The sequence below is a fragment of the Marmota monax genome, unplaced genomic scaffold (assembly GCF_021218885.2).
Source record: "Marmota monax isolate L192 unplaced genomic scaffold, Marmota_monax_Labrador192_F-V1.1 WCK01_AAM20220418_F8-fsc00114, whole genome shotgun sequence".
Classification (NCBI taxonomy): Eukaryota; Metazoa; Chordata; class Mammalia; order Rodentia; family Sciuridae; genus Marmota; species Marmota monax.
Window position 1 is genome coordinate 513538 of NW_026694943.1, and position 27610 is coordinate 541147.

The 27610-nt window shown below is 33.8% G+C and overlaps 1 long non-coding RNA gene across 2 annotated transcripts in view; it reads right to left on the reverse strand.

The window, feature by feature from the left end:
- The window catches only part of LOC131423528 (uncharacterized), a 234993-nt gene extending 213466 nt beyond the window's left edge, over positions 1-21527 (reverse strand). For both annotated transcript variants that reach the window (XR_009225224.1, XR_009225223.1), the window contains exons 1-2: positions 21420-21527; positions 17430-17546 (exon numbers count right to left, since the gene is read on the reverse strand). This is a non-coding gene — a long non-coding RNA (uncharacterized LOC131423528). The remainder of the gene's footprint in view (positions 1-17429; positions 17547-21419) is intronic.
- Between the last annotated feature and the right edge of the window lie 6083 nt (positions 21528-27610).

Sequence of the window (27610 nt, forward strand, 5' to 3'; positions counted from 1 at the left end):
ATTAGGAAATATGCTTGTTTAAAGAATCAGTTTGTCGTGGAATACTATTCATTTGAACAATCAAATTATCTGAAATCTGGTGTGCCAAATGCAAAAATGGTGCTGCCTATCCTGAATGAGAGTTTCCTCCACTCTGGGAGCTTTGTCTGCTTTTTCCTTTGAGAGCTCCCACGGTCCACTGAAGGCTGCTGGAGAAGACCCATCAGTACAGCATACAGCGTAACACAGAGATCCAAGATCCCTCCTTGCGAAGGACAAGGATAGATGTGGGGGTTCTTTTGAAGCTTTGAGGGGAAGTGGTAGTGAATAAACTGAAGTCACGGAGGAAAAATGCAAAAAAAGTAAGAATAAAAAAAGTAAGTGGATTTTAAGACAGAATTAGGTGAAGACCTAGGGACTTTGAGATGTTCTCAGTCCTCCAGTATGAGAATGAGTATCATCTTAAGCAGCTCCAACCAAGATAATTTTGGTCATCTATCTGCTCCTGTTGCAATATTTTGCAATATTTTTATTTTCTCTTGACAGTTCTATCCACCTAGCTTCTTTAGTCAAGAAAACTTCATTTCCTTTCTTAAATCCTTTGTTGTTGTTTTTTTAAAGAGAGTGAGAGAGAGAATTTTTAATGTTTATTTTTTAGTTTTTGGCGGACACAACATCTTTGTTTGTATGTGGTGCTGAGGATCCAACCCGGCCACACGCATGCCAGGCGAGCGCACTACTGCTTGAGCCACATCCCCAGCCCCAAATCCTTTGTTTTAATAAAATCTCTTTTCACTCATTGCACAACAACATTCCTGTTCCTCTTCTTTTATTCAGAACATCCAAACATCAAAACCTTAATGTTGAGTCAGTCACTTTAATCAATAAAGGGTTCAGTTTATGGGTTCTATCAATTTCCAGCAACTAAAAACAAAATAATTGCTTCTAACCTTCTATAAAATAAGGCTAGATTATCATTTAACTACATATTAAGCATGACAACTATTAAGTTCAGGTATGCTTTTAAATCAATGCCTTACCCCAAATGGGAAAATAGTGAATTATATGTTTTCTTTGTTTTAAAAGTAGTCCTGAGAGGATTTTTTAATAAATTGACACCGAAAAGCCCATTTCTAGAAATCTGTTATCGTATTAGGCTTGATTGAGAAATTAGCTTCATATGGTAGAAACACTACTCAATATGAAATCATAAGACCTTGTGTAATCATGAGAAACAGATCTGATTACAAGATTACAAAGACTTGAAGCTATTTTTTCTTGTAAATTTTGTCAATGATCCAGATATTTTTCATATTTGCATAAAAAGAACACAATGCTGCTATTAAAAACTGCCCCATTGAAATGTTTTTAAAATATCCATTCTACAGCTTTAATTTGTCTAAGGATGACACCATAAAATAACAAATTTTTAAAATCATCTACTTTTAGTCTTTACTTACATATAAAAATAATATAAAGTATGCATTGGATTGGTAGGTCTTACTTTTGGATGGCAAAAGCAAAGCATTAAAGAAGTATAATTATAAAATCACTTCAAAAGTATTTTTTCATGTGGTATGGCAGGTAAATAACAGTTGCTTTAAAATGTGAGAATTGTCTTAGCAACTGGCTATGCAAATGTAGATATTTGTTCAAGTGTGGGTTAAGGCTCCAAGGAGTTGCTAATATCCCCTGAGAGGATGGTTCTTCATTCTGAATGAGGAAGGTGTAATTCTCTTTTCTTTTGAGCACTCTAGAAAAATGTACTTCTTTATTTTAAAAGTATCTATAAATTTTAATAGAAATATGTATTTTAAACTATAAAACACAAAAGTATAAAATACGAATATGCCTACCATCTTTGCTCTCCCTCAAGTCCACTTGTTTTATAGCCTTTGTGTGTGTGTGTGTGTACAATTTACACGTATGAAGACTGACACAAAGATAGATAAATGTTCTCAAATATTTATTGCCAGTGTTATCAATTAGGCTGGGGTGTAGCTCACTGGGAAAGCGCCTGCATAGCATGTGCAAGGACCAAGGTACAATCCCCAGGCCACCAAGGGGAAAAGTCCTAATACAGAGATTTTTATAAGAGCTAAGGATGGGTCTTTGGAAGTTTTCACAATTGGGGCCTTTTCAGCCTAATTTCACAGGATCTAACTGAACTGGCTGGCGTACGATGAAGTCTTCAGCAATTCAAGTGACAATCATGGGTATTTATGACCCAGTGGTGTGCAGCCTAACAGTTCACGGTTTTAGCTGCTGAAACCAAAAAGACACCAGTTAAGTGAACTTTTAGAATTTTAAACTTAGGATCATTTTAGCTAGATTCACAAAGTTTGCCAAGTTTGTCAGGGTCCACTCCAGTTAATAAATGGACAACCATCTAATGAGTTTCCTGCCCTTCCGAACAAGAGGAAAACCTGCCTCCTCTCTGCGAAGGGGGAACACTCTGAGAATAAGTCCTCATGCAATTTGGGCACATTGTTTTCAGTCCTAATTCAAACAACGAAATTCAGGAAAGGATGATGATGAAAATTACAGGATCAGAGGAGTGTGGAAATTAGCTGATTTCCCCCCCTTGCCCACCACACACACACACACACACACACAATTTGTAAAATCACATTAACTTGAGTGTGGAGTGTGATTTCTGGATCTTAAGTGAAAAGAGATGTCTTCCAGTTGAAACCTTAGAAAACCAACAAGGGAATGTCCTTCGCCTCTCTGTAACTCAAAGCCATAGCAAGAAAGCAACCTGAGACTAAGTCCAACAAGACTGACCCCAAAGCAAAAGTGCAGGGGTGACACTGGGAGTGGTGACTATTCAAATTAAGACCTCGATCACTCAGTTTCGAGTATCCCATGAAACTATATTCAGGTATCCAGCACAAGGCTTACTTTATGGAATCACCCATTAAGTAGTAATGGGTGCAGTTGATGTTAAAGCTTCATTCTAACTTGAAGCAAAGAGCCACTTCCTTCAAGGACAGCAGTGCTTCTTTGTGAATGGCCACAAAAATCTCTGGGGAATTTTTTTCCATGGCATCAGAAACTTTAAAAATGACCTCTAAAAATGGGGAAAAGATAGATTGCATTTATGTACCCTGGATTGTAAATCCCTTGAGGGATTTTTATCCCTCCAGTCCTAGATAAGGTCCCACATACGACCAACATCAATACATGTTGCTATGTAGGGTAATATTTAACAAAATAAGTAAGCACCTAACACATCTCAGGAGGCAGGTTGTTTGGATATATTTCCAATTCTCCCACTTATTACCTGTGTGAATCTTGGAGAAGTTCCCTAACCTCTTTATGCTTCAGTATCCTAAAGTGTAAATATTTTCTATTTCCTTGGTTTGGGGTAAGGATTTAAAGAATTACTGCTGGTAAATTGCTCAGAACAGGGCCTCTTACTTGCCATGCTCCATGGTTGTTACCTCTGTTGCAATGGTGACAAAGGCAGTGCTTGCTCCCCACCCAAAGCACCAACCTTAAACCCTGCAGCTCGAGGAAGTGGTCTTTGCTGCACCTCCTGAACCTCCTGACTCTCAGACAGGTATATGGTTGCTCCTTTTATATCCAATACTGGGTTGTGAGGACAGCTACTAAGTGGGATACTTCTACCCTATTGCATTATTCCCCACCCCCGACCCCCCAGAAAAACTGATGTCACCATTGCTGTCAAGAGCCTCTCCTTTAGTTTTCAGCAAGTAAAGTTGAGTCTTTTCTTGCTGTTTTGTAAACATCATCTGAAAATGATTACTACTCAATTTGTGCCATATTTAAGAAAATAACTTTTTCTAAATTATTGGGAAAAATGTATTTAATAGTGGCATTGTCTGACCCTAATAGGGTTTTCTGGGTATCAAATTAGCCTACTCAAGAATAATTAAGGAACAATAAAACTGCTCTCTCTAAAAATCAATAAGTAATGCTTTTAATTCCTGGATTTGGCAGAGAATATTCATGTAACAAACAAACACTACAAAAAAAATCATTATTCTGATAAAAACAAGTAAGATTAAGCCAACAACTGAGCTGCAGAAAGAAAAAAAAATATTTCAGGAAGTCATTTCTGTGTGAAATGAGAAGTCAAGGCTCTGCCATTGGCCTCAGCATGAACAGGAGCAATTCTCTTGCAAATTGCCCTCGTTGCAGCTGAATGATATTATCTCCACCTGTGCAGCAATTCTTTCACCCAACAGTTTCCATAAGCAGTATGAAAACTGCCTTTATCGTTCTTAAGTCGACCATGCCAGTGGAGGAGATAACAATTACACCAATGAGAAGAGTGTGCCTGGCTTCATTTATCATGAGAACAGGACTATCAACTAATGTTTGCATTATATCAAGCCTTATGTTGTCATTCTAAAATGCAGAGGGAACAGCAGCTCTCTCCTCTGAAAGGTGGTAATTGTTTCTAATTTCAGTTAACAAGTTCCATAAAAAGCATCCTGTTTTTCCTTTATTTTCTGGAATCTGTTATGAGAGTTTAAAAGGAAGTAATATCAAAGGTCACAGAGAGAAGGAAGAGGCAGTGCTGAAGAGAGGAAGGCGGATGAGCTCTGGAGCCAGGGAGACCCGCTCCCACTACAAGCTTTGCCAGCTAAAATGGAGTTACCATGAGCAAATACACTGACTCTCCTCAGCCTCAGTTCCCTCAGGGGATAGAAAAATCTACCTAGAGTTATTGACAGAATTTAATGAAGTAAGCACCTAACACATAGTATAAATGTAATGAATAATAGCATTAAAGTCATCTTGCAGAATTCATCTTCTACTTAGCCTTTCATATGAAATAAGCCCTGAAGAGGGTTGAAGTCAAGATGAAATTGCCCTGGGGATGTGAAATGAAGTCACCTGGAGCCTGGAGCTGACTAGGATGTCATAACCCTAGGATTACAAGAAGGTCCACTATCTGGATTGCAGAGTCCCTAGCTTGGGAGGTCCACAGCCCCACCTTCGTCACTCCTCACCCCATAATTAAGCAGCATTATGGTCTTCTTCCCTATTCCCCAGACCATTACACAGAGAGGAAACTACTCTACCTAATGTTGTGGCTATGAAGACTCTGGGGAGGCTTGCAAAAGGCTCTTACTGCAAACTTTCTGACAGCTCAAAACCATCACCATTATACTTGCAAATCCTTTTCATGATTACTATACATGGAGAGAACATTCAGAGCTTAGAGCAAGCATGTATCTACAATGTGAGTACTTGGTGAATACTTGAGGCTTATTTGTTTACTGGATGAAAAAGAGGACATTTCTTACTATGCTTTATCAATTGTTTTTGTGTATGATAGTATCTGCACCAAATTCTGAGACATGGAACTAATAACCCACTAATAGTAAAGAGAAAAAAAATAATAATCTTACATGTAACCCAAATTCAAGAACTAAGAGAAAAAGAACAAGAGGGGCTAAGTCAAAAAGCAGAGAGAAAAGAAAAGTGTAGATATGCTATTAGAAGCGAAGAACTCTAATTGAAATATAAGTCACTCAAGAACACCGTGGATGTGTAACCGATGTGATTCTGCAATCTGTATACGGGGGAAAAATTAGAGTTCATAACCCACTTGAATCAAATGTATGAAACATGATATGTCAAGAGCTATGTAATGTTTTGAACAACTAATAAAAAAAAAGAACACCATCTTCAGATGAAGGCACATAATATGGACTCAGTCTCGGCCCATTCTCTCTCCAATAATACTCGAGAGGACAGTGGTTAGTACTCCCTCTGGCAGAGAGGAAAATACATGAGAAAGAATTGTTTTCTCTTTTTTGCTTTCTGCCTTGGTTAACCTCCAAGGGATAGTAGCTTCCAGTGGCAGCAGAGAAGGAGATTGCAGAGAGGTTTCATCTCACCTCTTCAAGTTGAGTTTAATAAAACTCCTGACAATAAACATCCTGGCAATGTCTAAGAAATTGACATCTGTATCTCCATTCACCACCAGATATCTCCCCTGCCCTAAAAAAATGCCCAGGAAATACATTGGAAAGGACAGAGAGATGCCACACAGGTAACTCAGAATCATTTGTTTCAATCGGTTCTTGTGAAAAAAATAAAATCTCATCAAGCAACATGAGCTAACTCATCTCTAATGGGCTAGGTTTCCCTGCTTCCTCTATGCATTCCACACTGTCCCTCATTCTCATCTCATGAGGAGATATGACTGATACCAAATAACTTAGCCCTGCCCAGTTGTATGGTTTGATATATTGGTTTTAAAAAATGGACCCTGAACATGGGAAAACAAAGAAAACATAGATAAACTAGATTTGCCCAAATTAGAAAATTTTTATCCATCAAAGGACATCATGACAGAGTGAAAAAAGTAATCCATGCAATAAGAGAAAATACTTACAAATCCATCTGATAAAAGATTAACACCCAGAATATGTAAAGAACTCACCACCAGGAACCGCCCCCTGCCCTAATGAATACCCAGGGAATACATGGGAAAGGGCACAGAGATGCCACCCCACTCTCTCACATTTATAACAACACATTAACAACAACAAAACAATAAACATACAAAATAACTAAATAAACAAATATAAGCAAAGGATTAAACAGATATTTCACCAAAGATGATTTATAAGTGACGGTAAGCAAACAAAAAAAAAAGTGCTCAACATCATTAATCATTAGGGAAATGCTAATCAAGACTACAATTAATACCATTAAGATGATTATAAAAAATGTTGAGGACTTGTGCTTTGTTGTCAAGGGGTGTAAAATGATGCATTTGTTATGGAATACAGTACAGCAGTTCCTCAAAGAATTAAACTAGCATTACTATAAAATTTAGCAATACTACTTCTAGATATATACAAAACTTAATTGAAAATATGGGCTCAAATAGACATGTGAATGCCCATGCTGATTCCAACACGGTTCACAATAGTCAAAAGGTAGATGCAACCAAAGGTCCCTCTGTGAATGAATGGATAAGTAAAACATAAAATATACACAAAGTGGAATATTCTTTAGGCATAAAAGGAAATGAAGTTCTGATAACACAGAGGTGAATTTTGGAAACAAAAATATGTCAAGTGAAATAAAGCACTTGCAAAACAAATACTATATGATTCCACCTATATGAAGTGTCTTGAGCAGTTAAATTCATACAATCAGAAAGTTACACTGATGATTTCTAGTGCTGGAGGGAAAGGAGAAATTGAGAGTTGATTCATGGTCAGAGTTTCAATTTGGAAAGATGAAAACCACTCTACAGATAGATGGTGGTAGTGGTTGCACCAGAGGATAAATGTACTTAATGTCATTGAATTGAACACCAAAAGATAGTTAAAGTGGAAAACTATTAAATGTGTATTTTTTAAATTTATTTATTCTAATTTGTTATATAGGACGGCAGAATGTATTTCAATTCATAGTACATAAAATACAGCACAATTTGTCATGTCTGATTGTACACAAAGTAAAATTGGGAATCAACAAAAATGGCGAAAGACCTCTACAAGGAAAATTACAGAACACTACAAAAATAAATTAAAGAGGACCTTAGAAGATAGAAACATCTACCTTGTTCTTGGATAGGCAGAATTAATATTGACAAAATAACCACACTATCAAGAGCACTATACAGATTTAATGCAATAGACAGAATCCCAATGACATTCCTCATAGAAATAGAAAAGCAGTCATGAAATTCATCTGAACAAATAAGAGACCCAGAATATCCAAAGCAATCCTTAGAAAGAAGACTGAAGCAGGTGGCATTACTATAGCAGACCTTAAACTATACTACAGAGCAATAGTGACAAAAACAACATGGTATTGGCAAAACAGACTGGTAGGCTAATGGTACAGAATAGAGGACACAGAGACAAACCCACATAAATATAATTATCTCATATTAGACAAAGGCACCAAAAACATATATTGGAGAAAAGATAGCTTCTTCAACAAATGATGCTGGGAAAATTGGAAATCCATATGCAGCAAAATGAAATTAAGTCCCTATCTCTCACTATGCACAAAATTCAACTCAGGGACCTTGGAATTAAACCATAGACACTGTGTCTATTAGAAGAAAAAGTAGGCCCAAATCTCCATCATGTTGGATTAGGCTCCAACTTCCTTAATAAGACTCCTATAGTGCAAGAATTAATATGAAAAATCAATAAATGGGATGGATTCAAACTGAAAAGCCTCTTCTCAGCAAAAGAAACAATCAGTTTGGGAGCAAATTTTTACCATATGCACATCAGATAGAGCACTAATCTCTAGGACACATAAAGAACTCAAAAATATTAACACCAAAAAAAACAAATAACCCAATCAATAAATGGGCTAAGTAACTGAACAGACAGTGCTCAGAAGATGATATACAATCAATCAATAAACATATAAAAAAGTTCAACATCTCCAGCAATCAAAGAAATGTAAATCAAAACTACTCTAAGATTTCATCTGACTCCAGTCAGAATGACAGCTATTAAGAATACAAACAACAATAAGTGTTGGTGAGGATGTGGGTGAAAAGGCACACTCATACATTGCTGGTGGGAGTGCAAATTGGTGTAACCAATCTGGAAAGTAGTATGGAGATTCCCAGGAAAACTTGGAGTGAAACCACCATTTGATCCAGTTATCCCAGTCCTTGATTTATACCCAAAGGACTTAAAAACAGCATACTGCAGTGATGCAGCCACATCAATGTTTATAGCAGCACAATTCACAATAGCTAAATTGGTGAAATGTATATTTTATCATAATAAAAATTAGAATTAGACTTTAAAATATCATTAGGTTTGGGTTCAAAGTGTTAACACCCCAGCTATTCCACACACTAACTGTGATGCCTATAAAACAAGTAACACTTTTCACGCCCCCTTTTTCTCATCTGTAAAACAGGATAATCAGAATGCTTAAGTTTTAAGGTCATTGTGAAGTTTATATGAGATGGCCTGAGGAAAAACTTGGCACATGATGAATATGTAAAACATTTAGCTATCTTATTGTTGTTATTTTCTTTTATATAGATAGTAAACAGTCTTTGGTGTCATGAAAAGAAAAATCTCCTCCTTTTCTGCATTCCCCATAAAGCATTATACATACTCTACTAAATACTTATTGATTGACTTACATATTCATACATAAAAATGAACATACTGAACTCACTATGAGGGGTTGTTTTTCCAACACAGAATATAAATTAGCACCAGTCCCTTCATATTCTTGAATAACCCTCCTTGAACCAAAGATATGCATTCATAGACAGATGGGTAACTCTGAAGTATTATCTTGAAAAGAATATGTCACATTATTATGTTCCAACACCAGAGGAATTATAGATCTCTCCCAAGCTATTATGCTATTCTAACCAACCTATAGAACCAGCCACAGAGTATAAAACCATGTAATCAGGATGCCACCATCTAACGAAAGATTCAAAGTCAGATAGATGGCAAAATCCCTGAGCCCTGGAAGCTGATATCATCTCAGGTCTTTACCCATCGCTGACAGGTGAAAGACAGGGATCACTAGCAACAAACTCTGCCCAAGAGAAGGTTGGGGAGCCCCAATTAAGTTTAAAGGTAAATATATCTAAGGATGCTCTTGGTCCTGAGTGTTGAAAGCATGAGACATAGTGCATTTGTTAATTCTATCCATTTTATATGAAGCTATTTTAAAATAAATGTTACTACACAAAAATTGCTATTGTTAAAACATTAACATCCATTAATTAATGTTAATTGTTAAAACATTAATGTCCATTCTCAAATAGAATGAGGGATTCCTGAAATGTACAGCATTTCACAGTCTTTTCCTAAGATGAGTTTTCAAAAATCTTGGGCTGATGCTGACTTCTAAAATAACGTTCTACTGAAGTGAGAGAAAATTCATTAAAGGGATTATTTTTCCAACAATTCAAGTGACTCTTTCCCTCAGATATCTTTTTCAAAACCCACACCCTAAAGCTTCATAATTCCATTAAATCAGTGCACAGCTGGGCAATTCTTTCTTTGCTCCTATTATAGTGATCCCCAGGGAGTTTATGTAAATCTATGGAAATTCATTTTAAAGGCAGTACTCAGAAAGCAAGGATGCATCCTCATTAAGTAAACAATTATATCTACAAACAAGCTAAAAGCTAAATTAAACTTTCCATCAGAAAAATGAAACCATTCTCTTTCTTGTTAAAGCTTTACGCAAATGCCACCAAAACTATAAGAGAAAATTTTGAGGAAACCCAGCAGATATTCAAGGATCAGGCTGATGACATACCATAGCAGGGACCTATCTCCAGGTCCTTTTCTGCTTCCATCACTTTGGGCAATGCTCCAGGAAATAATAGCACTCTTATAATTCAGGGACTATTAGGAAAGACTTCTCCTCTAATAGGAAAAGAAATGCCTCTAGTCCTTCAAAGAGCATGCCAAGTGTGTTGACATCAAGTCAACAGAAAAAAATTGAAGACCAGAGAGTCTGTAAACTAAAATACAGGATATTGTGTGCTGGAAAGAGGCTTTATGGTTGCACTTACCTACATTCCAAACCTAACTTCTTCACTTTATTCATTCAGGAAATAGCTACACTTCATATAATTGGTTCCTCATCTGTAAATTGGAGATGATGATGACTCTTGACGGTGTAATAAATTTCTCATGAATTAAACCATATAATGTCCTTAGCCAAATGGCTAGAACATGGTTTGCTTTCAAATGCTTTCACCTGAATCAGAAAATTAAGTATGTATGAGACCTAGATTACCAGAAATAAGGAGCCTACTGGAAGGGAAGAAATGAATTTCTCTGCTTCAAAGTTGTGGATCCTCAACCAACATGGTTTGTTTCCATCTGAGGATATCCTCTCACCTTTTCTTTTCTTTAATTTCATTCTTTTTTATTACTTTAGAAGTTTACTGAATAAATGAATAATTTATGATATGGGTTATATCATTTAATATAGAAAAATCTCAAATGATAGTCATCTTGCCTTATACGTATCAGGTGCTCTGTATTTGTATTTTCTCTGTATATGTATTTTCTCTGCTTCTACTTGCTTCCATTCCAACATCTGAAGGCCAATGCCTCCACCCCTTTGCCTGAGGATTCTTTTTTGATTTTGTTTTTGTTCTTTTTAGATATACTCAACAGTACAGAATATTTTTACATATTGTACATACATGGATTATAATTTCCCATTCCTGTGATCATATGTTATGTGGAGTTACACTGATCATGTATTCATATATGAACATAGGAAAGTTATGTCCAATTCATTCTACTGTTTTTCCTATTCCCATTCCCCATTCATTGTCCTTTGTCTAATCCAGTGAACTTCTATACTCTCCCACCCACTTATTGTGTGTTAGTATCCACATATCAGAGATAACATTTGGGCTTTGGTGTTTGGGGGATTCACTTATTTCACTTAGCATGATAGTCTCCAGTTCATCCACTTACTGGCAAATGCCATAATTTCATTCTTATTTATGGCTAATATTCCATTGTGTATATATGGCACATCTTCTTTATTCATTCATTTGTTGAAGGACACCTATGGTTGTTTCATAGCTTAGGTATTGTGAATAGTCTACTCACATTCTCTAATGCCAGTAAAGTAATATAAGGCAATTCATGGTAGCATTGGCTTCAATGTCACTCTTTCTTCTTAAACAATTCTAACATTTACCCATTTGGGCAAAAATTCTCTTACGTTCCTAAACTCTATAAATAGGTTACATCATGATTCTAAAGTCAGAATTAAAAATGAAATTCCCATATGATCAAATTTACTTATGAAATTTCCTTAGGAAGATATGGCACTGGAACAACCTCTCAGAAAGGCCAGCATAAACCATTTTCCATCCATCATTCGAATAATTGTTGATTCTAGAATTGAAGTATCAGTGAACCAGTTGGTTTGAATGTGGGACCCATGTTGTCTCAAAAAAAAACAATCATGTACATATATTCTAAACATTTTGTTTAGATAGATGCTCATAATCCATAAGAGACAAATGGAACTGAAAAAAAAGCAGATTTCCATCTCCATGGGTACACTGAGTAGAACAACTGGCTTAGTCAGTGAATTGGCAGCCATTGTGTTAGATGTCCATCTCTGTTCAATACTCCCCTGAAAAGTGGGAAGGGGAGAACTTTTGCAGATCTGATGTAGATATGAACATGTCCCTTCAGCACAGAGTGGGATGTAGGTAGGTGTTTTGCCCTGAGCTTCCCAGAAAGCAGAGCTGGATATAAAGATTTAAGTGCTACTGTTTTTACTAAGAAAGTTGGGAGTGAGTATAATAGAAACAAAGATAGGGAAGAAGGGAAAGTTGAATCAAGAGCTTGTTGCTGAACTAGCTAGTACTAATTAGACTACTTCATATATCATGGGTCTGAGCTATGAAAAACCACATAAACTGCATTTCAGAAAGTTGAGGGGAAAGTAGTAGTATTTATCTACTTTCCTTACTATCATTGGTCAAAGGTTTTCTCTCCTAGTACTTCCCTAAAATTCCAACTGTGCATTTGTGGGTAATAGGCAAAGTGACTCACACCTTAATGTCAACAGAGAAGTTCCAGGTTGGAAAATGAGAGGCACATGATGTGGCTTTAAAGTAAGGCACTGTTGAGTTCTGCCTAAGTTAAATCATTTTGAACTCATGCAGAGCTGGTTACTACAGCAGTGGTTGAAACCAGACATTTGAAGCGAAAGATTAGGAACTGCTATATGAGGCATTGGACTTAGGAAACAATTATGAACACAGCTGGTTCAGGTTATGATACTTAGCAACTTAAATTTATTATCAATGGCATGGAAATAATATAAAATATTATTATATCATCAAAACAAGCCTTCAGGATTGCTTCCTTGGACTCCCAGTAGTTATAACAACAGCATCAAGATCACTACTACTGGCACATTTATTACATCTCTGACCTTCCACTCCCTAAATGCTACCAACGCTTAAGTTTCTCCTGTCCGCACACTATTCATCATTCTCATTCAGCCCTTTTGCCATCATATCTGGTTCACTAATAAGAGATTTAAACCCGCTTTTCCTGTTCTTAATCTCCTTTTAAATCTATTCATATTATTCATAATTGTAATTTTTCTTTAGAAATTTCCATAATATTTTCTATGAGAAAAGTAGTAACTTTTACTTTGGGGATAAGCATAATATTAAGTTTTTACCCTCCCCCATAATCTATCAATGTTGACTTTATTTAATATTTTATGCTATTTTTTTCAATTATAACTTCATCTTCAAGCTTTCTGTTTCAAAAATACTATTTATAGTCTTTCAATTTGATTCTGATTTGAATACAATTGGAGTCTAAGTGTTCAACAGCTCTTATTATGAAAATGCTTAAATGAACGCCCCCAAAATTTTTAAGTGTAAAATTGGAAACAAGGAAAAATTTGCCTAAAAGAATGAAAAATTTGACAAATTTCTACAAAATATGTTGTAAGTAAGCATTTGTCTCAAGTTGAAATCAAAAAAATTGACTGAGGCCCTTGATTATGAACAAAATGAATGAATCCAGGTTAGTAGTAATCTTGGAGTGTAAGTGGGCAGGGGAAGGGAGGGAATGAAAGGTGGTATGGGGCAGGAAAGATGGTGGAATGTGATGGACATCATTACCCTAGGTACATGTATAACTGCACATACGGTATGACACTATATCATGTACAATCAGAGAAAAGTTGTGTTGCAATTGTGTACAATTAATCAAAATGCATTCTGCTATCATATATACCTAATTAAAAATAAATTTAAAGAAAAGAAAACATACAAGTGAACTCAATGGAAATAAAGTAATGGAAAGAATGGAGAGAGGGAGGGAAGGAGGAAAGAAAGCAAAAGAGGAATAGAAACCAAAAAAAGGGGCAAACAATCATAAAAATAAGGAAAAACATGTCACAAATCATTTAAAAACTAAAATATTATATTATATAAAAGTTCTGATATATATGATATTCTGATTATATATATATAGAGAGAGAATATATATATATATATATATATATATAATGAGAATATATATATATATGACATACCTAAAATTTAAAAACAAAAAATGATTTAAAGATATACCAGATAAATAATAACTTAAAACTGGAGGAGCTATTTTATATTATAAAGATAGTCTTTAATATAATAAACATTAGTAGGCTGCTGTCATGTGTATCTAATTAGAACAAATTAAAAGAAACATTAATAGGAAGAAGTGATATTATCTATTCTGATTTGGATGTGAGGTGTCCCCTCAAAAGTTCATGTTGCTCAATGCAGGAATGTTCAGAGGTGAAATGATCACATCATGAGGCCTATACCCTAATCAGAGGATTAAATTTGATGGATTACTCATTTGAATGGATTAGTTTGTAACTGTAAGCAGGTGGAGTGTGGCTGCAAGAAGTAGGTCACTGGGGGCATGCCCTTGGGAATTGTTTTGTCCCCAACTTCTTCTCTCCCCCTCTTTTACTCCCTTCTCCCTCCCTCCCTCTGTCCCTCAGTCCCTCTCCTCTCTCTCTCCTTTGTGGCTGCCATGAACTGAGCAGTGCTCCTCTGCCCTTCCACCATGCTGTTCAGGCCCATGAACTGAACCCCTGAAACCTTCAGCCCCCAAATAAACTTGATTGTTTCTAAGATGTTCTTGTCAGTATCGTGGTAATAGTGACAAAAAGTTAACACACTATCTAAAGTATAAAGTTTAAAATAATCAGTTACATACAAAAATTACCTACATAATATTAACCCAGAGAATAACTTCAAATTACACAATGCAAAACAGTCATCGAACTACAGAGAGAAATTAACAAATTATTATATTATGAAAATAAAACACATGTTTCTCATTATTGAAAGTCTGAACAGGGAAAAAGATCTTTAAAACATGACAAGCTTAGATAACCATACTTGATTTAATGGATATTTATCTATAGAGATAGATAGGATAAATGATAGATACATATAGATATTTCATACTATTCTCAAGAACACATGGTACATTTATCAAAATTGAATATATAGAGCTATTCTCCATATGTACATGTGTAAGCACATATGTCTGTGTGTGTGTGTGTTACATTCTATATTCTTTGACTACAATGCAATCAGGAACTATCATTACGAGATAAATATTTAACTTCTTTACAAAATAATTCTAACATATGCAGGAGTAGATGAAATACTATATGGATTGTAAAGGTATCATCCAACAATTGCTTAATTCATAGCCAATCTTTTATCATCTGTGTACTCACTCCCATACATATTTTTCTGAACAAATTTCATCCATAAATATTTGTCTGTAATTCCATAGAAAAGAGGCATTTTTTTGTTGTGGTTGTTTTTTTGTTTGGTTTGGTTTGGTTTGGTTTTAGTTGTAGATGGACAAGATATATTTGTTTTTATTTATTTATTTTTATGTGGTGCTGAGGATCGAACCCAGGGCCTCACATGTACGAGGCAGGCGCTCTACCACTGAGCCACAACCCCAGCAAGGAGGCATGTTTTAAAAATATTGCCACAATATATTCATGTATCTTTTTAAACTCCTCAAATATCTAGTGGGTATTCAAATTCTCCTGATTAATTCATAAATCTGTTTACTTGTTGGGATGCAAATACATTGTTAATAATCTACATGATTAGAATTTTAAAATTGTGCCTAAATAAATCACAAGTCATAGGGGAAATGACAATAGATCATTAGAATTACTTGTAACTGAATGGGGAGCACATTACGAATGTTGTTAAAACTTGAAAGGCAGTAAAAACAATAGTGACAAAAATTGAAGACTTTTGTACTTTTATTAGAAGAAGAAATAGTGAAAATTATATAGGCATCCAATTTAAGAAGTTAGAGTGTAGAGGAAACTCAACAGATTATAAACAAAGAAAATGGAAGGAAGAAATAAAGAACAGATTGTTGAAATAGAAAGCTAAAAAGCAATGGGATCACTGTAATAGAATGAAAATGGCACCATTTCTTTAACGTTCATTCCAGTGAGAAGGCATATATTTACCCTCCCCTGAATCTTTTCTCTGTGACTCCTTAGACCAAGGTTATGACAAAAGTGATGCCCAGCCAGTTCTGTGTCTAGCCATTAAGAGGACTTGCAACTTAACTTTCCATCTTTTGAAACATTTTAGAGTCTTGGTTGCAATGAAAGAAGTCTGACTGGTACTCTGCAGGAGAGGACATAGGAAGAGGTCCTGTGGTACAGGGACAAAAGAAGAAACCCAGCTAAGACTAACTCTGTAGCATCCTAATAAAACACCAGGCATATGAGTAAAGCCTGATCTTTGGTTTCTTCAAAATCAGAGTAGCCAACAGCTGAATATCAACACTGAAATCCAGTAAATTCCAAAAAGAGATAAAGAAAACCCAGGTGAACTCTGCCTAATTTTCTGGCCCACAGAATCATGAGATGTAATGAAATGGTGGTTATTTTAGGCCACTAAATATTGAGGGTACTCTATTAGACAGGAAAAGATAAAAAGAACAGTTAACAAAGCCAGAAGTTGGTACACTGAAGACTGATAAAATGTGTGTACCATCTCTAGTGATACTGATTTTTAAAAATAAACAAAACATTTTTTAAAAAGACTATAGCTCAGATTTTTAATACAGAAAATTAATAAACACTTGAAAATAAATAAATTTCTGGAAAAAAATAAAACATACCAAATAGGACTGATTAACTCAGTAAGTCCCAAGTTTTCAATTCTGTATTTCAATGAAATTGGAGTAGATAAATTAAAATAGGTTGGAAAATCATAATTTAGATCTTATATGTTCTTTCCATATATTTACATATTTTTTCAAATGTTTTTATCTTTTCTAAATGAACAGACCTCAAAAACAAAATAATTTCAAAGTTACCATAAGTGATATACTTAATTGTTCAATTTTAGTATTTATGGGGAAAAAGGAATGAAATGGGTTGAAAAAAATAGAAAACATGAGTAGGACTATAAGTAAATTCAAATCAGTAATTTAAATATTTTTCCATTCCTCTTCAAAACAAATAAGACCAAGAACACAAGTCTACCATAAAACTCAAGGAGTCACACCTCTCCCAAACAACAAGAAAAGCCCACAGTTTTAACAGGCAATTTTACCAGTAATGATTAAGTATATAAAAGATAAAATTTCCTTTCCAGCAAAAAAAAAAAAAAAATTAAGGAATGTCCCAAATTCATTTCTTAAGGAAAGTATGATATTAACATCAAATATTAGGTAAATATGAGAAAGAAAACTCTCTGAGAAGACTATAGGTGGAAAAATCCTAAACAAAATACCATTAAGATTAACCTAGCAGTGCAGAAAATGATACTATCATGACTATGTTGAATTTATGCAATAATGCAAGTGGTTTATCATTAGAATATCTATCAATGAATTGCATTCAGCTCTTAAGAAAAAATAAATAATTAAAATCACCTCGTGGGCTGGGGATGTGGCTCAATAGGTAACGTGCTCGCCTGGCATGCGTGGGGCGCTGGGTTCGATCCTCAGCAGCACATAAAAATAAAATAATGATGTTGTGTCCACTGAAATCTGAAAAATAAATATTAAAAAAATTCTCTCTCTCTCTCTTCTCTCTCTCTCTCTCAAAAAAATCATCTAATTAGATGAATATAAAGCATTTGAAAAAACCAGACTAATCCAAATGCCAGATAACAAAGTATTATACGTTCAATGAAACAAATATTACACAGTAGTTAAAAATAAACTCATGAAGATGCAACAAAAATAAAACACTTAAAGAAAAAGGCAAGTAAAAGAAAAGAATTACTGTACAATACCCCTTTATGCATACTCATTAAAAAGAAAGCAAATATTTTCTAATTCATTTTATGAAATTATTGTAAGTATTATACCAAAAGCTTAACATAATTAGTAAATAAAACAGTAAGATACTGACATTAGATCATGGAGCAGAATTGTTAAAACCACATTCAAATTTATGACAAGAAGAAAAATAAGATACTTGGGAAAAAATTTAAATGAAATTAAACTTGTTAAGTCAATACAAACTCTAGAAAGAAAAAAAACCAATAAAATGAAAAGAAAATCAATATTAGGAAAAGTAGGCAAATATTTATATGATCTTTGGAGTTATGACACCAAAATCTGAAGCAAAAACATACTATGTACATAAAAACATGAAAAAAAGAAACAAATGAAAACCAGATATAAAAGACAGATAGCTAATTATAACACAAGTTAATGTGATATGTGTCAATTATAACCTTAATATAAAGGCTATAATTTATATAAATTATAAATTTATATAAATCCCTAAGAAACAGACCAACACTCAATTGGTAACTAATTGAAGGACATGTATGATCAATTAAAATAAGAACTCTACATTGAATTGAATGAAACTCACACATGAAAATTTACTAACACAAGATCCCAAATAAAAACGAAAGTTTTAAAAGTACTATTGTTTTTTTTAACAGTTTGCTGTGATTAAAAATTATACTCAGCAATAGTATGAAAGTGGGGAAATAAGTCTCATTCTAATAATATTTTCAACTGATGTATTTCTTAGAATCAATTTGTCAACAAGTTATACCCTTTAACACAGCAATTCCACTTCTAGGGTTTTACAATCAGAAAATGACAGCATATGTATATTTTGCCTCAATGAATTTGAACAAAAAAAAATTTCAATTAAATAAAACTTTGTACAGTGTTCAAGATTGTATAATAAGAATGTTAAGAGCACAGATATGTTTGCATATATACGCTTAATTATGTGTATATTCTAATTTATATATATTATACTAGCAAGAAATTGGGAATTGACTAAGATCTAAGAATAGCATAAAGATTAAATAAATTATAGTATACCCAAACAATAGAATTTTATGTAACTTAAATTCAGATAAGTCTCAAATTATAAACACAGAAAAATAGTCACACAACATTGTTGCATAAGAATAAAAAGAATAAAAACTGTCACATAAGAATAAAAGTTATAAAGCCATATGCAGAATGCGCTTCCATTTTTTTAAGGATAATATTTAAACCTACATATAAGTTTAAAATGTTTGAAAAAGAATCTGCAAAAGATGCTATAGATACTTTTTTTGATCATAGGATTATCCTTTTATTTTACTTTTGCTCAACTATTCTACTTAGTATTTCAGCAATAAACAAGATTTATGTGCAACCGGAAGAGAATGAAAGCAAGACAGACAGCAAGAAAGAAAACATGGGACAAAGTCTATGAAGGACAAACACCTTAGCTACTTCTGCTAAGAAATATTCTTGTACTAAGTCTAAGTCTGTGGCCTCTTTGCTTCTGATTATCTCTTTTCCTGGAATCCCCTCAGTTCTTAGGCATTGTTTTGACTGCAATACCATATACTTGATTTTGTTTTCTAGTTGTTTTACTTTTTAAACTAATGTCATCCCAGCAAAGTTTTCTAAAAATACTACCTTTTATATACTACAAACTTCTGCATTTATAGACATTTTGTAATATCGAATGAATTTGACTGAATATCCATCAGTAGCCAAATTGAATTTATAGTCACAAATTTTGCCAAAAGAACAGATAGATCTTGAGGGATGGATAGTGCAGAATTGTTGGCATTAGGCAGAGAAGTGACTCTGGGTGGAAGTCATGAAGCAGTGTGAAGACAATCTGATGTGATAGAACAAGTACAGGGTTGAGGTTTAAATTATTTTCCCAATTAACTTTGCAAAACAGATTAAAATATATCAGACCAGTTTGATTTAAAAAAAAAAAAACAACCTTGAATCTCCTTCTACAATTATGAGTTCTTGATAATTGATGATTTTTGCAGTGGGTGTTGAGTCTCCAGTATTTCAAGGGCTATGTTTAGGAAATGGTGGAATTTAGCACAAGGACCAAGTAGAGTTCAGAGAGTAACCAATATTGCTCTCTTGGCTTAAGATTGTTTCTTTAAAAATGGAGAAAACTACCTGATTTTTTGCAAAATTTTGCTACATATATTAGGACGTTTTCGTGTTACTATAGTCAATAAAAACTTGTTGAATTAAACTCACACAAGCACACAAGTAAGTTTTTGCCAGTATTAAAAAAAAAAAAATCACAGGCTAGTGGTATAGTCCAGTACTGGAGTGCTTGCCTAGCATATGTGAGGCTGTGGCCTCAATCCCCAACTCTATCAAAAAAAAAAAGAAAATGAAAATAAAATTTGATGATTATATAGGCTTGATAGCTATAATGAAAGAATTAATTTGCACTCTTAATATTCTACAAAACACTATATGAAAATTCCATTTTTGAAAGATTTTTACAAGGATTTTAAGACACATAAAGATGCATGTGCTGCATTATAATATGGAATTAAGTTGCATTCTTTAAGTGCTTGTTCAAAAAACATTCTCACAACTTGTACCTCATGCTACATTTTTCAATAGTAACAAATTTTTCCTGAGACTTGACAAATTATATCTTTATGAGGTTTATTCAACATAGAATTGAGCTAATGAAGTTTTATGGCATGGTAAATTTTTTGCTGATATTTTGAAATGATTGAACACGTGGAAAGAAGGAGTAGAAAGGGTTCTCTATTAAAATGTTCAACCTTGTTGCTTTGGATAAAGTGAAAATTAGTAACTATATCATGTTTTCACCTTAGTTTTTGGTAAGGAAGTCAATGAGTTTAAATGTATTTTCAAATTCCAAAATATTTGTATCTCAATTCTAAAATTTATAGTAAAAAACTAGACCAGTGGAAATAATGAATAGATTATAGAATTTAATGGAAAGGTCAGGTTTTTCTTTTAAAAATAAGATATCACTAGTATTTTTAAAGAATTTCATCTTCCATGAAATTTCATTTCACTCATTCAGATATTTTCTAATAAGCATTAATATTTATATGGTAAATTAAGAAACATTTATTATTTAATACATACAATATGAACATAAGCACCATACCCATTAATAGATTCAGATTAATATTTTAATTTACTCTAAGTATATAAAAAATCTTTAAATAAATATAACTATATTAATATAGTAACATATTCATGAGTTTTCTGTACTCTTGCTAAAATTAAGACAGAGACATCAATCTTGTCCTTTACCCATTATTATTTCAAAAAAATAAAAATAGAAAACCTAGCTATATGCTGTTTATTTCAAAGTGTCCTCTTTATCTTTATGAGCTAGCTATTTACCTATTACAAGGCACTAGAATTTCTTCCTTTCCAAGTTATTTTTAGGATGTTTTAGCTTTATTGAGCTTTCTACTAAATGCAAGGCATTAGATATTCTGGGTTTTTCTCTGCTATGTTCATCGCAGACACAGGAGATTTTTTGCTTTAAATCTCAGTGCACACATGTAAACACGATTACTCAAAAACAAGGCAACAAGTGAGAGGCAGGGTTAAAATAAGAACTCAGGCAATCTGACTCACAATCCAGGATTCAACCCCCTACAACTTGCTGTTTTTCTTTGTCCTTTTTGCTGTGTATCAAGATACTTGTTCTTTAGCAGGGTGTTTCTGCTGCAAATCCAGTTGCTACTGCATTATGCAATGAAGTCAGAAGCCTGAGCTTGTGACATCAATATAGGTTGCTATGGTTACTCTTTCCATAAGTATTACAGGTTCAGTGTAGGCTCAAAAAAGGGGACTTCAGCAGAGTACCAAAATGACTAGCATTATTCAGCCTAAAGTACAGCAATTGGTACAAAAATGTTTAATTATTCCTATAATGCATAACAATTTTACTTTTTATGTCATTATTGAAAAAATCATTTCTGTAATATATGTGTTATTTTAAATGAAAGCTCCCCAATAGAAATACCAATGACACTGACCTTCTGATATAACACATCTACATGATGTAGCAGAAAAGGATCTTATTATAACATAGCCAATTATTCCACACATTTTTGTCATTACATAAGCTAAGTAATGTTATGCATTATTTGTTATGCACAGATTCATAATAGCAACTCAGTTTTCCTATTACAGGGATGTTTAAAAAGGACTCACAGAGTTGAATATATGTAGTCAGCTTTTAACAAAGTAATAGTAAAGATCTCCTTTTGATTGCATAATCTCATCATTATTTTCCTAGAATATGTTTGCCAGTGCCTCTATTTATTTATTTATTTTTAATATTTATTTTTTAGTTTTCGGCGGACACAACATCTTTGTTTGTATGTGGTGCTATGTGGTGCTGAGGATCGAACCCGGGCCGCACGCACACCAGGCGAGGGCACTACCGCTTGAGCCACATCCCCAGCCCAGCCAGTGCCTCTATTTATAGTTAAATCCACCTCTCTGTATAGGTAATATTTAGAAAGTATCCTTTGACCTTCATGTGTGTTTAACCTGAATTTAAAGTGCATGACTAAATAATTACACACACTGAACTCCTTTCTTCCATAGATTTTAATTTTTATCATTTGCAATCCTCAATAGGAAGATCTTAGTTCAATTCTGCAAACATCTTTGTGCTAAGGGTTGGGTTTACAGTAAGTTGAACATTAGGTCTGAGATGCATAAGATGTAGTCCCTCCTATGAAAAGTTTATGCATGAAGTTAATAATTGTAGAAGTAATAGCACAAGTAATAATAAAAAAATATATACTGACTACCTTCCATGTGCCAGGCACCATGCCAGAAACTACAATACAATATCTTACTAATCTTCATACCAATACAATGAAGAGGGCAGGTACACACTATTTTTCCCATTTCAGAGACAAAACTGAAGATCAGTGGGATAGTGACTTGCCTAAAATCATATACCTAGTTAGAAACACAGCTGGCATTTGAATTTAGGAGTGACTCCAAAATTTAAGATGTTCAAGCAGAAATTAAGGATAATTTCCAGTAACATAGTGTGGCAAAAATTGAAAATTGCACAATAATTTTATAGAGCAAGAATTCCTTGACATAGGATTCAGCAGAGCAGAAAGCAAATTATAATCTTGTGGTTGACTTCATAAATATTTTGAATTTTATGTTTTTCTAACACTGAGTACTTCAGAAACATTTTCCCGAAGATATTATTTTCTTCTTTGTTTAGAAATGAGAATACACACTGAGGAAATTATATACTCTTCAATAAAAGTTGTAGGGAAAACTGGATGTCCACACACAAACAGAAAAAAGTTCATTCTTACTGTATATACAAAAAATCAACTCAAAATGAACTAAATACTTACAAATAAGATGTAAAACCATAAACTCTTAAAAGAAAATAAGAGAGAAATTTCTTAACATTTGTTTCAGCAATTGTTTTTTTTTTTTTTGACACCTAAAACAACAAAAGCTAAACTAAAGAAGTGGGACTATATCAAATTAAAAGTTTCTGCACAGGGTACAATCATCAAAATGAAAAGTGAACTGACAGAATAGGAGAAAATATTTGTAAATTACATATCTAATAAGTAGCTAATATTCAAAACATATAACTATCTAATATAACTCAACATTAATAATGCTAATAATCCAATTAGAAAATGGACAAAGTACCTGAATAGATATTTCTTCAAAAAGAAACCCAATGGTCAATGAGTGTATGAAAAGATGCTCAGCATTGCTAGTCATGAAGAAAATGCAAATGATAACCACAATGAGATGATATCATCCAGTCCAGTAAAAATGAATATTACCAAAAAGACAAAAGAAATCAAGTGTTCACAAGAATGTGGAGAAAAGGGAATCCTTGCACACTGCTTGTGGTAATATAAATTGGTACAGCCATTATTGAAAACAGTATGGAAGTAACTCAAAAAAATTAAAAATAGAGCTGCCATATCATCCAGCAATTATACTTCTGGGCATATTTCCAAAGGAAATGAAATCAGTATCTCAAAAAGATTTCTGGACAGTATTCAGCAGTATTCACAATAGGCAAGATATTGAAACAACATAAGTGTCTGTCAACAGATAAAGAAATTGTAGTGTGTGTGTGTGTGTGTGTGTGTGTGCGTGCGCATGCATACTATTATATAGCCTTAAAAAAAAGAAATTCTTTTACTTGCAACAATATGGATAAAGCTTGAGGACATTATGCTAAGTGAAATAAGCCAAGCACAGAAAGGTAAATACTGTACAATCTCACATGTAGAATCTTAAAAAGCTAAATTTCTTGAAATAGAGTAGAAGGATGGTTACCAGGGACCAGGATGGGGGAAATGAGAAGATAATGGTCAAAGGGCACTAGTTTTCAGTGATAGGATGAATAAGTTCTGGAGAGCTGCTGCCAAAGCATGGTGACTATAGTTAATGACAATGTTTTGTGTACTTCAAATTGCTAGAAGAGTAGATTGTGAATGTTTTCACTACATCAAAAAAACAAAGGGAATGGATATGTGACATGGATTGATTATGACAATCATTTTTCAATGATTACATATATTAAATTATATATGACAAACATTTTATATATATATATATATATATATATATATATATATATATATAAACATCACAACATAACCTAAACCTAAATAAATAAAATTTTGTCAATCATACTTCAATGAGATTAGAAAAAATACTAGCTCTATAACATTTCTTGGAGAATTGCTTCAATACTCCAATATGCTCCAAACTTATATACTATTTTCAACTCAAATAAATGTTGCTAATTTAATGTGTATACCGAATTGAAGTTTATAAATCATGCAAAATGTTCATTCATTTGGCAAATATTTATTGAAACCTATTATGGACCAGGCACTGTGTTTAATAATAGATAAGAAACAACTGAAAATACTGAAATGGTCCTCTAATTAAAGGAGCATCTATTCTATAATGAGGAAATACATTAACCAAATGACAATAAAGTAAATACACAATTGCATCAGTGTCTATCTGGACAGAATTTATAAATTTCCTAATTCTTCCCTTCTCTCCCCAAATTCTACCTTGTACTATAGCTCAAAATTCATTGCCTCATCTCATTCATCCAGTCTGTTTCATTCTTCCCAATTTGCCTCCTCTCATGTGTTCTCCTTGTCCTTTCTTGGCATTAAACACATCTGAGCACTCACTACTACTTCATGCCTCAAGTGTCTCAATAGCTCCTGGCAAGACCCCCTCCTGTATCTTCTACCCTAAAAAGTCCCTAGGGCAGAGGACTATAGACCCGTGACCTAAGACACCTAAATATTACCTCAACCCCACTGAAATTCCCATCCACCCAAATGCTTTAGCCACTCTCCTTGCCCTTAAGCCAAAATCTCCATAGCCTGATATTTCTTAAAATATGACCACAGTTTAACTGTTCAGTTTTAGGCTCCATCTCTTCCCTACAGGAATCACCTCCCAAGCCAAATGGATGATGAATCATTGACCTCTAAATTATGCATTTGCATTTTACTTTCCATTTCTCTACTTTTGTTCATGCCATGTCACCATTGGAATTTCCCAATCCTCTTCCCCACCTCCTCTTATCTTTTAGTATTCCAAACATCCTTCTGAGTCCAGCATGAATTATTGACTGGATACTGGTACTGTTCTATTTTGCTGGCTTGTGTATGGATTCCTTATCTTCTCTGATACACTATGAGCTCCATGAGGAAAGAGACCATCTACTAACTCTGCCACAGTACACACACATATGGTGCTTAATAATATTGTTCATGCCACATCCTAGGGCAACAAAAGCTATTCAAAGCATGGAAGATAAATATTTGAAGTACTAATTGTGTGAATATGGTTTCTTTTGGACATAAAAGGTTCAGATCCATTTGTTTCACTAAAAGTCCATACAAAAACAAAACATTCAGTAAGATTTTGCTACTTGAATACATAGAGAAAATAATTTACTTGCTAATATAAACTACTTTCAATGGAGTATGTTAAGCAAAGAGACTGAGAAATAAAACTACTTGTTTGTATTAATCAAAATTCTTCCAATTGCCTGGCGTAATGGCATAAGCCTGTAATCCCAGTGGCTTGGGAGACTGAGACAGGAGGATTTCAATGTCAAGGCCAGACTCGGCAACTTAGTGAGTCCCTAAGCAACTCAGTGAGACCCTGTCCTAAAATAAAAATTTTTGAAAAGACTGAGGTTATGATTCAGCAATTAAGCACCTCTGGGTTCAATCCCTAGTACAAATCATCATCATCATCATCATCATCATCATCATCATCATCATCATCTTCTTCCAGTGAGAAAAGAACAACTTACAATTAGCATAAGCAAAATAAAAAGTTAACTGGAAAGACCATAGGTAGATCTGAGTTTAGTAATAGCTGGATCCAGAGGACTTATAAGTGTTAGCTGGTTTCACTTTCCTTTGTTCTGAGGGTTCACCATGTTCTGTATAGGTGCAGACAAACCTCTTGTGTATTATAAAGACAAAACTACCTACAATTTCAAATTACACAATATTGGGTACACCAATTAAATATAGATATATGTACATATATATGTATGTGTGTGTATGTGTGTGTAATTAATTATATATTTCTCTTTTGCTCTCTCCTTCCATATCCATAAAGAAAGTTCAAGGAAGACTGTTGAACACTGAACAAAACACATACTCATCTTTAAAAAGTTACTGTGCCAGATCTAAGGGCCCTATGAGTAATTCAGCCTGCGAACAAGCCCATCCCTGTGGCCAAGATTGGAGAAGATCCCTTAATTGGCTGTACCTCCAGAGCCACAAGATTTGAGGAAAGATAAGGATTAGGTGCTTTTTCAAAAGAAGAAAGAAAGAATAGTGAAAATAATCTTTTTTCCTTTAAGTCAGAAGATGTTTTGAGTCCTGAATCATTTGGATTGACTTTGAATTCTGAGTTATCATCTCAAACATCCATCTGCAAATATTTACTGTGCACCTACTATATGCCAGCTCCCCTGTTAAGCATTGTAGGTGGTATAAAGATAATTTATTTTGATTCCTCATAATGTGAAATATACATATTTGTAAATAATTCTGATCCAAAGTAGAATATGATAAGTATCATAAAAGTGTTTGGAGATAAAGATAAGGATTTCAGAGTAATACATATAGAAGTGACACTGTAAGCAGTGAAGTGAAATTTCTAAGAAAGAAAGGATAAAGAAAAAAGAGAAATAAATCCTAAGGACATAAAAGTGAACTTGGAATAAAATCTTATATCAATTTTCAAGTTGTAGTTCATAAAATGCAAACTCCTTAAGAGTGAAACCTATACCTTGCTTTGGAGAACAAAAATAATAATAAGTACATAACAATTATATGAAATAACATTTTTGAGTGCTTATTATATGAAAAACATTATCCTTAACCCTTTTCATAAATTATCCCATTTAATTTTCAAAAAAATTACATGAAATAAGTATCAATATTAATATCCCCATTTTAAAGATGAAGGCTCTAGAACTCAGAGATAATAAATAATCTTCCCAAGGAAACAGTGCTTTTAGTTTTTCCATAAACTGGCCCAAACCCAGAGTGTGACCTCTTGATCAGTATGTTATAGAGAACATTTGCAAAAATTACATCTTTTCATGTGAGTCAAAGAATAAATTTTGTATAAGTTTTCCAGAAACATCTCAGTCTCCTGCTTAATGTAAACCCCAGCCTCATTCTTTCCCAGTACATTCTTACAGCCAAAGTCATCCAGAAAAACTGTTGAGAGGAGAGTGATTGGGA